This window comes from Oncorhynchus masou, chromosome 25, assembly GCF_036934945.1.
Source record: "Oncorhynchus masou masou isolate Uvic2021 chromosome 25, UVic_Omas_1.1, whole genome shotgun sequence".
Lineage (NCBI taxonomy): Eukaryota > Metazoa > Chordata > Actinopteri > Salmoniformes > Salmonidae > Oncorhynchus > Oncorhynchus masou.
Window position 1 is genome coordinate 26,408,356 of NC_088236.1, and position 12,339 is coordinate 26,420,694.

The window sequence follows — 12,339 nt, forward strand, 5'->3', positions numbered from 1 at the left end:
GCCTTCTCCACATACATCTAGTCTGGAATCAAACATGTACAGGCCGGGACAAGTGCTCCAGAAGTCCTCTTAGCACTGATCCAGACTACCCAAGCCTAAATCCTAACCTTATGGATGGACTAGGACATACACTATATATACAAACATATGTGGACATCCCTTCAAATTAGTGGATTCGGCCATTTCAGCCACACCCATTGCTGACAGGTGTATAAAATCGCGCACAATCTCCATAGACAAACATTGGAAGTAGAATGACCTTACTGAAGAGCTCAGTGACTTTCAATGTGGCACCTTCATAGGATGCCACCCTTCTAACAAGTCAGTTCATCAAATGTCTACCCTGCTAGAGCTGCCCCGGTCAGTTTTAAGTGCTGTTATTGTGAATTGGAAATGTCTAGGAACAACAACGGCTCTGCTGCGAAGTGGTAGGCCACACAAGCTCACAGAACGGGACCGCCGAGTGCTGAAGAGAGTAGCTCGTAAAAAACATCTGTCCTCAGTTGCAACACTCACTAACAAGTTCCAAACTGCCTCTGGAAGCAACGTCAGCACAAAACTGTTAGTCGGGAGTTTGGGTTTCCATGGCCGAGCAACCACACACAAGCCTAGGATCACCATGCGCAATGCCAAGCATAGGCTGGAGTGGTGTAAAGCTCGCCGCCCTTGGACTCTGGAGCAGTGGAAACGCGTTCTCCGGAGTGATGGATCACGCTTCACCATCTGTCAGTCCGACGGACAAATCTGGGTTTGACGAATGCCAGGAGAACATTACCTGCCCGAATGCATATTGCCAACTGTAAAGTTTGGTGGATGAGGATTAATGGCCTGGGACAGTTTTTCATGGTTTCATCCTTAGTTCCAGTGAAGGGAAATCTTAACACTACAGCTCACAATGATATTCTAGACGATTCTATGCTTCCAAATTTGTGGCAAAAGTTTGGGGAAGGCCTTTTCCTGTTTCAGCATGAGAATGGCCCCGTGCACAAAGAGAGGTCCATACAGAAATGGTTTGTCGAGATCGGTGTGGAAGAACTTGACTGGCCAGCACAGAGCCCTGACCTCAATCCCATCGAACACCTTTGGGATAGATTGAAACGCCGACTGCGAGCCAGGCCTAATCGCCTAACATCGCTAACATCAAAAAATCAAAATAAAATTTGATTTGACATCAGTGCCCGACCTCACTAATGTTCTGGTGGCTGAATGGAAACAAGCTCCTGCAGCAATGTTCCAACGTCTAGTGGGAAGCCTTCCAAGAAGAGTGGAGGTTGTTACAAAAGCAAAGGGGGACCAACTCCATATTAATACCCATGATTTTGGAATGAGATGTTTGACGAGCAGGTGTCCACATGGTTTTGGTCATGTAGTGTACTACGTAGATGGACCCAAAGAAGCTACACAGGTGGAAGACACTTCACTGCCCAGAGTAAAAAAACTGACACCACCTGATACCTTCTAGCTCAGACAGACAGACAGACAGACAGACAGACAGACAGACAGACAGACAGACAGACAGGACAGACAGACAGACAGACAGACAGACAGACAGACAGGACAGACAGACAGACAGACAGACAGACAGACAGACAGACAGACAGACAGACAGACAGACAGACAGACAGACAGACAGACAGACAGACAGACAGACAGACAGACAGACAGACAGACAGACAGACAGACAGACAGACAGACAGACAGACAGACAGACAGACAGACAGACAGACAGACAGACAGACAGACAGACAGACAGACAGACAGACAGACAGACTACAGACTTTAGAAAATGCATGAACAGTGGAGTTGTTTATTCTTGACATCTCAGCTTGAGCCTTTCTTCAGAATATTTCCGATTTGATGGCTAGAGTTGGCGAAAGCAACACAGCCGGCACCCTGGCTATTGCTAGTTTTATTGCTTGTTGGAAAAGTTACATTACAGGTGTTAGATCCACTTAAGTCATTAAGCATTGATACTTGGTCTATAATACATATTTTAATGTGTCTAGTAAACAACAGTTAGCAGAGCTGGCTTCATGAAAAAACCTCATCCCAGAACTATGCTAAGGACTTCTCTTTTTTTTCTCCAGAGGAAATTATTATTATCTCACTCCCAACATAATGACTGTTTTTTCAGGCACTGCACCACCTCTGTTGCTTTCTTTCACAAAAGAGACAGAAATTATTTTATTTCTTCCTGCATTGTTTCCAAGGTGCATGTGAAGTAGTGAAACGTGTGGCTGTTCAGAAAACAGTTAATGGCTTCAATGTGGAAGGCTAGAGCAGAAAGCAGAAAGGAAGGCTAGTACAGGAACACATGGACACCAGGCTAGAGCAGAAACACACGGATGCCAGGCTAGAGCAGAAACACACTGACACGAGGCTATAACAGAAACACACAGACACCTGGCTAGAGCAGAAACACACAGACAACAGGCGAGAACAGAAACACACGGGCACCAGGCTAGAGCAGAAACACACGGGCACCAAGCTAGAGAGGAAACACAGGCACCAGGCTAAAAACATGGACACCTGGCTAGAGCAGAAACACCAGGGTCTGGAACAGAAACAATACGAAACCAGGCTAGAAAAGTCCTCTGTCAGCCTAAATGACAGATGAATATGGTTATTTCCTAGGTCAGAGCTTTTTATCACTTTCATCAGAGGACATTTACCCACCCACAACACAGACAGAGAGGAGGCACAATTGGCAATTTTGTAAATTAGGTGGTTCTTCATTTCACAGAACAGACTCAAAGTAAATAGGTGAGGTTAGATTAGACCTTTATTGAGTTGAAATGAAAGCATTAATTTGCAAACATGCACAAATAATGAACCAGGATTATGATAATTTATTATAATGTCAATCTCATAATTATATGTTTTTGATACCATCACAAAACCCCAGGAGAATGATCTTGCTGATGTTGCCTTAACTTCAACTTTATTGACCAGCTAAGGACAATGTGCCAAATCCTAACACCTAACTGTGACTTTCTGATCTTGTAAAAAGAGTCAATAGTGTTATTACAATTCCAAAAATGAGCTTAATCTGAGTTAGTTGGTTACAATCCCTTCTGCGCTTTTATCAAGACACACAGTGCCAGTCCCTCCCAATACTGTCTCCCTTTGTTCTGTAGATGTATTTCTCCCAAAATATGTTTTTTACACAAACCAACCAAACACAATGGATAAAGTGCTAACTATTTATGTAGTTCTTAAAGGAAATGCATCCATGAATTGAATATGAGCATCCTGTCAACAAAGAAAGTAAAAAAAATAAAACAACAGCAAAGGCACAGGACACAATGTGGAACATCTAGGTGAATGGAGCCAGTATTACAGCAGCTGATGTTGGATGTCACCAGAACCATATAAATATATGGCTGTGGATGTCACTCGGAGACAAACATACAACAATGACACACTTCTGACATCTGAGGACAGAGAGGAAGTGGGTGGGCGTACAGTATGTTAGCAGAGTTCCCTGCCATTAACTAATGCAAGGCATGTTCCTAAATACAATGTTCCTCCCAACTCATGACAAACAAGGCCCCTTGGCATTTTTCATATTTTGTTGTCTTACAACCTGGAATTAAAATACATTTTGGGGGGGTTTGTATCATTTGATTTACACAATAGTAGGCTGGGTAGGCTGTGTTAACTAACAACTAATTTCTTGTCAATGATCATTTTAATGGGGGGGGGGGGGAAGGACATTTCTAAGTGACCCCAAAATATATACATCACACTACCGTTCAAAGTTTGGGGTCACTTAGAAATATATATATACACACACACACACACACACACACACATATACATATAAACATGTATATATATATTCTAATGTTACCTAAGACCTTCATAAACACAACCAAATGATTATTTTTGCAATAGCATATATGAAATGTATTAATTACACTGTTAGCTTGGAGGGGGTTCCCTCAAGGCCAGCGGTTGTCGTGATGAAAGGGGATGTTTGGCATTATGTTAATACTGTATATGTTCGAGGCCTAATGGTACAGTCCTGGGAAATGTTGATATCTATACCAATTCAAGCCAGCCCTACAGTATCGTTAAACAGGGGGTTACATACTGTACCTATTGAATATAGCATGGTTGTTTAAGAGACTATCTGTTCTGAAATCCTGCAGCTGCAGGCTTGGACTGATTCATGTAAATGGCAGAAATGTTATTTAGAAAATAGATTTTTTTGTAACTTTGCCTTCTCAAACCGCCGCGGACATTCAAATTATTACTGAATCTTGGTTTAAGAAGTCGAGGCCAAATTCTGATGCGTTTCTGACTTGTTATAATGTATATAGATCTGACAGAGTTGGCAGAGGTGGGGGTGTCGCCAACTTAAATGCTTCTGTGTCAATTTCCATCCCAAAGCAATTTTAATGTCTAGTCCTTAATGTGGGCCTTGGTAATAACACCCAGCTAACGGTAGTGGGAATTTATTGCCCTTCATCGGCTACTCCCTGTGAGCTTAAAACATTGTCTGACTTGCTATCGAAGTAAGCCTGAATTATTAATAACAGGTGATCGGCTGAAATATTTTAGTACTGAGTTAAACCTCACTCAGCTGATAACTAAACCAACCGCCCCAACATTAATAACACCCTGAAAAAGCTACTCCTTTATATATCATTCTAACAAACGCCCCTCATAAGTATACAGAAAATGGAATCTTTGCTAATGAGCTCAGTGACCATTGTCCTGTTGCCTGCCTAAGAGATGTTAAGTTACCTAAATCTCGGCCATGCATTATTAGAGAGACATTTTAAGAATCTGGACAGAGCACTGTTTCAGCCACTTTGCTTGTTTTAGATATGTTCAAATGCCTGAATCATAAAAATCATTGCGCTGCCTTATTTATAGAGCTTTCCATGTCCTTCGGCATTCTACGGCCATTCACCTTTCCCTACTCATTCAAAGACTGTTTGAAATGTGCCTGGATCAGGGGTCTTGCAAATGGTTTAAGAACTATCTGACAGACAGGATGGACTCAATGTGTGCTTTTTTTTCGATGGTGTCAAGTCTAGTTTCCTCGATATTACAAAAGGTGTACTGCAGGGATCGGTTTTGGGACCTGTTCATTTTACGATTTCTATATTTTTATTTAACTTGTATTTATTCAGGGGAGCCCAATTGAGACCAGGGTCTCATTAACAATGGTGCCCTGTGTACAAGCATTTGTACAGTCAAGAAAATGGAACATAAAAAAAGTTTCAGTCTCTTGACAACAAGGTAGATGAAATCTGAGCAAGGGTTGCATTCCAGAGAGACATCATAGACTGTAACGTTCTTTGCTTCACGGAAACATGGCTCACTCGGGATACGTTATCAAAGTCAGTACAGCCACCTGGTTGTCTTATTCATTCCTTTACACTTGTGTGAATAAGGTAGTTGTTGTGAAATTGTTAGATTACTGCATGGTCAGAACTAGAAGCACAAGCATTTCGCTACACTCGCATTAACATCTGCTAACCATGTGTATGTGACAAATAAAATTTGATTTGATTTGTGGTGAACTTAGAGGGCACTATGGTTTTGAAGGCCGAGCTGAAGTTAATTGACAGCATCCTCACATATGCATTCCTTTTGTCCCGTGGGTGAGGGCAGTGAAATGGCAATTGTGTCGTCTATGGATCTGACAGGGCGGTAGGCGAATTAGAGAGGGTTGAGTGTGTCGGGGAGGGACGAGGTGATGTGGTCTTTGAGTAGCCTCTAGAAGCACTTCATGATGCCGGAAGTGAGTGCTACAGGTCGGTAGTCATTCATCTCAGTTACTTTCCCTTTCTTGGGCACGGGGATGAGAGTGGACATTGTGAAGCAGGTGTGGATAAATGTCCAAAAACACAACAACGAGCTGGTCTGCACATCAAATAAAATAAAATGTATTGATATAGCCCTTCGTACATCAGCTGATATCTCAAATTGTTGTACAGAAACCCAGCCTAAAACCCCAAACAGCATGCAATGCAGGTGTAGAAGCACGGTGGCTAGGAAAAACTCCCTAGAAAGGCCAAAACCTAGGAAGAAACCTAGAGAGGAACCAGGCTATGAGGGGTGGCCAGTCCTCTTCTGGCTGTGCGGGGTGGAGATTATAACAGAACATGGCCAAGATGTTCAAATGTTCATAAATGACCAACATGGTCAAATAATAATAATCACAGGCAGAACAGTTGAAACCGTCACATGCTCTGACGGCGCGGCTAGGGATGCCTTCTAGGCCAGGAGCCTTGCGAGGGTTAACACGCTTGAATGACTTCCATACGTCCTCTGTGGAGATCGTCTGCACGTCGCCCTCGTCCTCAGGGGCTCTCCTCGGCAACTCAGAGTCATTATGCTCGACGTGTGAGAAAAATGTGTTTAGCTCGTCCGGCAGGGCAGCGTTGGTGACAGCGCAGCGTTGGTGACAGCTCAGCGTTGGTGACAGCTCAGCGTTGGTGACAGCTCAGCGTTGGTGACAGCGCAGCGTTGGTGACAGCTCAGCGTTGGTGACAGCTCAGCGTTGGTGACAGCGCAGCGTTGGTGACAGCGCAGCGTTGGTGACAGCTCAGCGTTGGTGACAGCTCAGCGTTGGTGACAGCGCAGCGTTGGTGACAGCGCAGCGTTGGTGACAGCTCAGCGTTGGTGACAGCTCAGCGGTGGTGACAGCGCAGCGTTGGTGACAGCTCAGCATTGGTGACAGCTCAGCGTTGGTGACAGCTCAGCGTTGGTGACAGCGCAGCGTTGGTGACAGCGACGTGACTGGATTTATTTTTGTAATCCGTGATCGTTAGAAGCCCCTGCCACATACGCCTCGTGTCCAACCCCCTGAATTGCTTCTCTATTTCATCCCTATACTTGTGTCTCGCCATCTTGATCGATTTGCATAGGTTATAATTGTGTTGTTTAACCATGCAATTGTCCCCAGTCACCTTGCAGTGCTTATAAGCAGCATCTCTCCTCTTCTGTTTCCTGACAAGGCTGCCACAGTTTATGATTCGGGCATCACATCATCAATGCATTTTTTTATGAATACGGTGACTGTGGGCGTATTCATTGAGGTAATCCCCAGTGGCGCCTGGGAAATATTCCAGTCTATGTGATCAAAACAGTCATAGAGCTTGGATTAGTTTTTAAATATTTTATTTTAAAGGATTTTCTTTTGCAATTTTGTACAAAACAAAAGCACATTAGATTTTTTTTAAACGCAGCTGCCAGACTTATGAAATGAAGCATTGCTTAGGCAAGACATGGGACAAGAAGAGAGCAACAATGACAGTTGCAACAACAGTAAGTGTTCCTAGTCAGTGTTCACAGTGAGTCTCTGTCCAGACGGTCCAGAAATGGACCCCAAACCTTGAGATATCTGCTGGAGGAGTTGGTCCTAAAAAACTATTATTTTCCAAGTTAATGGTGCCTGAAGCAAGGGGGAGGGGGTCACTTCCATTCTGTGAGGACAATTTGTTTTGCAGCCACCATTGCAAACATCAGAGCCTGTTGTTCCTCATAGGACGATCTTAGAACAGACTCTGAGCAGCCAAAGAGAGCGAGTTCTGCATCTGGGTCAATGGCCCTCTCATATACCTTTGAGTACCAATCAAAGATGTTCCTCCAATAATTATTGAGTAGGGGGCAGAGCCAAAACAGATGAGTTAAGGAACCCTCTGAGACTTTACACCTGTCACAGTGGGGAGGCCTGGGGGTAAATTCTATGTCATTTGGTTTTGGAGTAATGAAGTCGATGCACAACTTTGTATTGTATCAATTGATATCTGGCATTGATGGAACAGGAGTGAATTCTAGACTGGGCTTCTCCCCATAGACATGAGATTTCAATATTTAACTTTTCACCCCAGGTCTCCTTGAGATGCCTAGTATGGCCTCTGTGTAGAGGGGTTTTGAATTGGGAGGGCGCTGTAGCAAATCATAAAACAAATGTTGTACTGGAGGTGTCAGCATTTTGAATTTTCCCTTTGATATAGTGTCTGACTTGTAAGTAACGGAAAAAATGTGAATGGGAGAGATTGAATGTATTCTTTAATTGGATGAATGATTCCAGTTGATTATCTATGTATAAATCTTTAATTGTGGCCAGTCCATTCTCCCTCCATTCAAGAAACACCTTATCAGACCGAGATGGAACAAAATAATAATTAAAGCATATAGGGGTGTATACAGAAGTATCAGGCACCTTACAAACATCCTTAATATGGAATTTCTCAAAGCAAAGTTGTTGCATATCAGTTTGTTTGGGAACTCTGCTTTGGAGAAAAGCAAGGCTGGAAGAGATGAATTTGTGACAGACTTGAGCTCCTTATTTAGCCACACGGGGGCAACAGTGTCCAACTTATCAGGGAAACCCAGTTGCCAGTACGTAAATCCCCTGGCATTTGCAGCCCAGTAATAATGGTTAAAGATGGGTAGACCTAAGCCTAAGTGGCCTTTTGTAAGTGGGCTTTACGAATACGGTGGTTTCTGTAACCCCAGACAAATGATAAGAATGTCGAGTCCAAAGTCTTAAAAAATTATGAAGAAAAATTGGGAGATTCCAGCAAAGATAAAGGAACCTGGCGAGAAAACATTATGCCATTAATGCGCCCCATCATAGAAAGAGACAATATTCTCCAGCTCTCTGTTTGGTTTAGCTTTGCAACCAGTTCACTGTAGTTTCGCTTGAAGATGAACTTTGGATTTTTAGGTATTTTTAGTCCCAGGTAAATGAAGTGGTCATGCACCACTTTAAATGGTATCCTCTCTAGCTCACATGTACATTTATCAGCGATTACCGAGATCACCTTTTTCCTGATTTATTGAATAGCCAGATAGTTTGCCAAATTAATTAAGTCTAGTAGTTTAGGGACAGGGGCTACTGAGTTCGAGAGGTATAATGATACATTGTCTACATATAATGAAATGCGGCTTTCTATGTTTCCTACTTTAAGACCTTGGATATTAGGATGATCCCTTATTTGTATCGCCAGGGGTTCAATGGCGACAGCGAAGAGCAGAGGACTGAGTGGACAAACCTGATGTAGTTCAAAGGGACTGGATTTGCAGTCAATGAATGTTTGGTATGTGAGCAAGGAGGGGTTAAAACGCCAACTGTAATTCTGTTTTGGTGAAGAAAGATTGAGGGACAACATAATTGGACTGTGGTCACTTATTAAGATGCTATGGTGTTTAGAATTAAGCACAAAAAGACATCAATTCAACGTCTATTTCACATTTCTTTTCAACATAATTTTGTTGAAATGACGTGGAAACCATGTTGATTAAACCATTGTGCCCTAGTGATTTATTTTAAGTGACTGTAGAAGTACTTGTTCTCACTAAGATGTATTTATCCATGACGTTAAGATCTATTTTCCAAAACCAGTCTGAGGTCTAGCTGTCTGGTTTAAAACTGCATGTCTTTTGTCTCTAGCCTTTCCAGACTTTATCATTGCCTTCAACAGAGTCATATTGTCACGATCATCATAATGATTGGACCAAGGTGCGGCGTGCGTAGAGTTCCACATATTTTAATTAACCCAAACAAGTACTAACAAAATGTGAAGCTACTGGTGTGCACACAAGCAACTAACTGTAGACAAGATCCCACAAATCACAATGGGGAAATGGCTACCTAAATATGATCCCCAATCAGAGACAACGATAAACAGCTGTCTGATTGGGAACCATACCAGGCCAACATAAACCATTAATCACTTAGATGACCCACCCTAGTCACTATCACGCCCCAACCAACAGAATAAACAGCTCTCTATGGTCAGGGTGTGACACGTATCTAGATCATCTTTACAGGGAAAGCAGGAGCTGGGTAGGGTTCAGCCTCATGAGGTTTAAAACACAAGTAAAGACATTTGTTTAAAATGAGTTCCTATTTCTCACTATAAATAACCCATTTGGAATCCTGATTTATAAAAAGCTCTGATTCTGAATGATGTGATCTTTAGCTACTAGATAACCCTTTAAAAAAACCTGTTCCATTGGCAGATATAGTGAAAGTGTGTCCCAGTTGAGTGTCTTTAAGTGCTTGCGTGCGCATATACAGTTTGAGTATGATGTTTGATGTCTGTGCACTGTGGCAGGCCTCTAACATCTTGTTCATTTGGTTATGTCTTCCCCTTTAACCCTGGATCGCTAAGTTTCTATTCCATTATAATCCCTGCCCGCAGCTGAGAGCCAGTGGAAACTATTCACCTCTGCCTTAAACAAACCCTACCATCTGGGGCCCGAAGAAACAATTTTACCTGTGTTTTTGTGGTCAGGCTTGAAGAACATTCTGGATAAACCACTACAGAACCAACAACTTCAACCATAACCATAGCACCACCCTAACCCCAAACTCAGACTGGAATGCTAATGTAGCCAGCAGCAGGGTAGCATGCCTCATGAGGATATTGAATAATATCCCTCTTCTCCCGCAGTCAGATGTTGATGATGATCTTGTAGGAGACACGTGGGACACCAATAGACAGGTAGAGCCTTCTATAAACACGTCCACACCTATAGAAGAGTTACTGCGTTGACTTTGCTCTCACCTCTTCTCGTCACCAGAACACTAAGGACAACTGTCCTACAGTCATCAACTCCTCCCAGCTGGACACAGAAGGATGGACAGGGAGACGAGTGTGACAATGATGACAACGGTATCCTGGACGGGACAGACAACTGCAGACTAGAGGTCAACTCTGACCAGACATATGAGAACAGTCAGTCACTCCACTAGTTTCATTCCCTACTGTGGTGTGCTCTCAAGTAGTTCCTCACTCTGTGGGTGTGCCATACCAAGAACCCACTGGCTACTCTGTGTGACTGTGCCAGATGACAACATGGGTGACGTGTGTGCAGGGGACTTGGACCAGCATAAAGTGATTAGACTGTTCAGAGGATAGTCCAGTACTACGTCACAGGATAGTGTCGTGTCTTTGGCTATGCCGGATTAAGTGATATGACATGCTATTCTATAAAATAATTTCTCTGTAACTAATATCACCTGATTGAGCTAATCAAGTAATTAACTAATTAATTAATTAACTAGAGTCGGGCACCACAAAATAATATTTATAGAGCTGTTATCTTCTGAAAACTCTTAAAGACCTAGTAATATTTTACATCAATAGCAGTCAATATCAATCATCATCTTAATTCAGTCTCATCTGAAAGTTGTAAATTCTTGGTTATCTCCACGAACCCTGGCTAACAATTTGAATCAGCAATACAAAATTGGTTTAATTACTTATTTACTAAATACCTAACTAATCACACAGAATTACACATACACATAATTAAATCATAACTTGATTACAAATTACGTCATAAAGGAAAACGTCCCTAGCGGGCGGAACAGATATGACAGCTTGTTACACAAAGGAAAAGGGCTGGGTTTGAGTGAAAGAGCGGGAAGACTGAGGGACACAGGGAGAAGCTGTGCAATCATAAATACAGTATCTGATGCATTCTAAATTACCGCCCATTCGGAAAAGGAAAATGCAAGAAATATTTACTCTGAGCTGCGCTTCGGTAGGTTGGTGGTAGATGGAAGGCCGTGTTGCCAAACCGAGTCCTTTGAAGAATGTCTCTAGTTGTCAATTGGATCAGTTGTAGTAACGTCGTTGAGTGATAGACGGGATACTCTTGTCTGTTCCTTCCTAACCCTCGTTGCATTTGCTGTTGCTAACTCATCGGCTAGGAGGTATCACTTCTGTAGTGAATAAGAGTTCGAAGTTCATACTATTCGCAACCAAAGCTCACGCTGATGTTAGATTCTTTCTGTAGTTATCTGAAGCATTCTGACATAGGACCGTCATCCTCACATCTTTGGAACAGGAGGTTATATTGTCAAGGGCTTATGTAAGAAGGGAGAGGAGGGCGTGTTTGAAACGTTTTATAGCCCATGTCCCTTCACAGGGGCGAGCCACTGATTGAACAGAGCCCTGTCTAATGAAAACCCAAATCTCACGTTTTAGAAGCTAAAATCACATTTCATCCCATCAGGAATAATTTCATATTCAAACATTTAAATTGAACAGCAATTCCATGTGAATCTGATAACTCTGATGTGTAGACTTTCCACTGTAGTTTGTCATCTTATCATTGATGAGAATTTCTCAGATGACAACCGAACTGACATCATATTCATTAAGTACCACCACATATGTTCAATTGGTTGGATTACCAGAATATAGTTAATTTCCCCCCACCTTCTGATGCTCCCAGAAGCTCTGGTAACCAAGGGTTTTGCAACTGTAACATCAGTAGGGTAGAGAGGAAAAGGGGGGTGGGGGTATTTATGACTGTCATAAACCTACCCCCAGGCCAACGTCATGACACTGTACT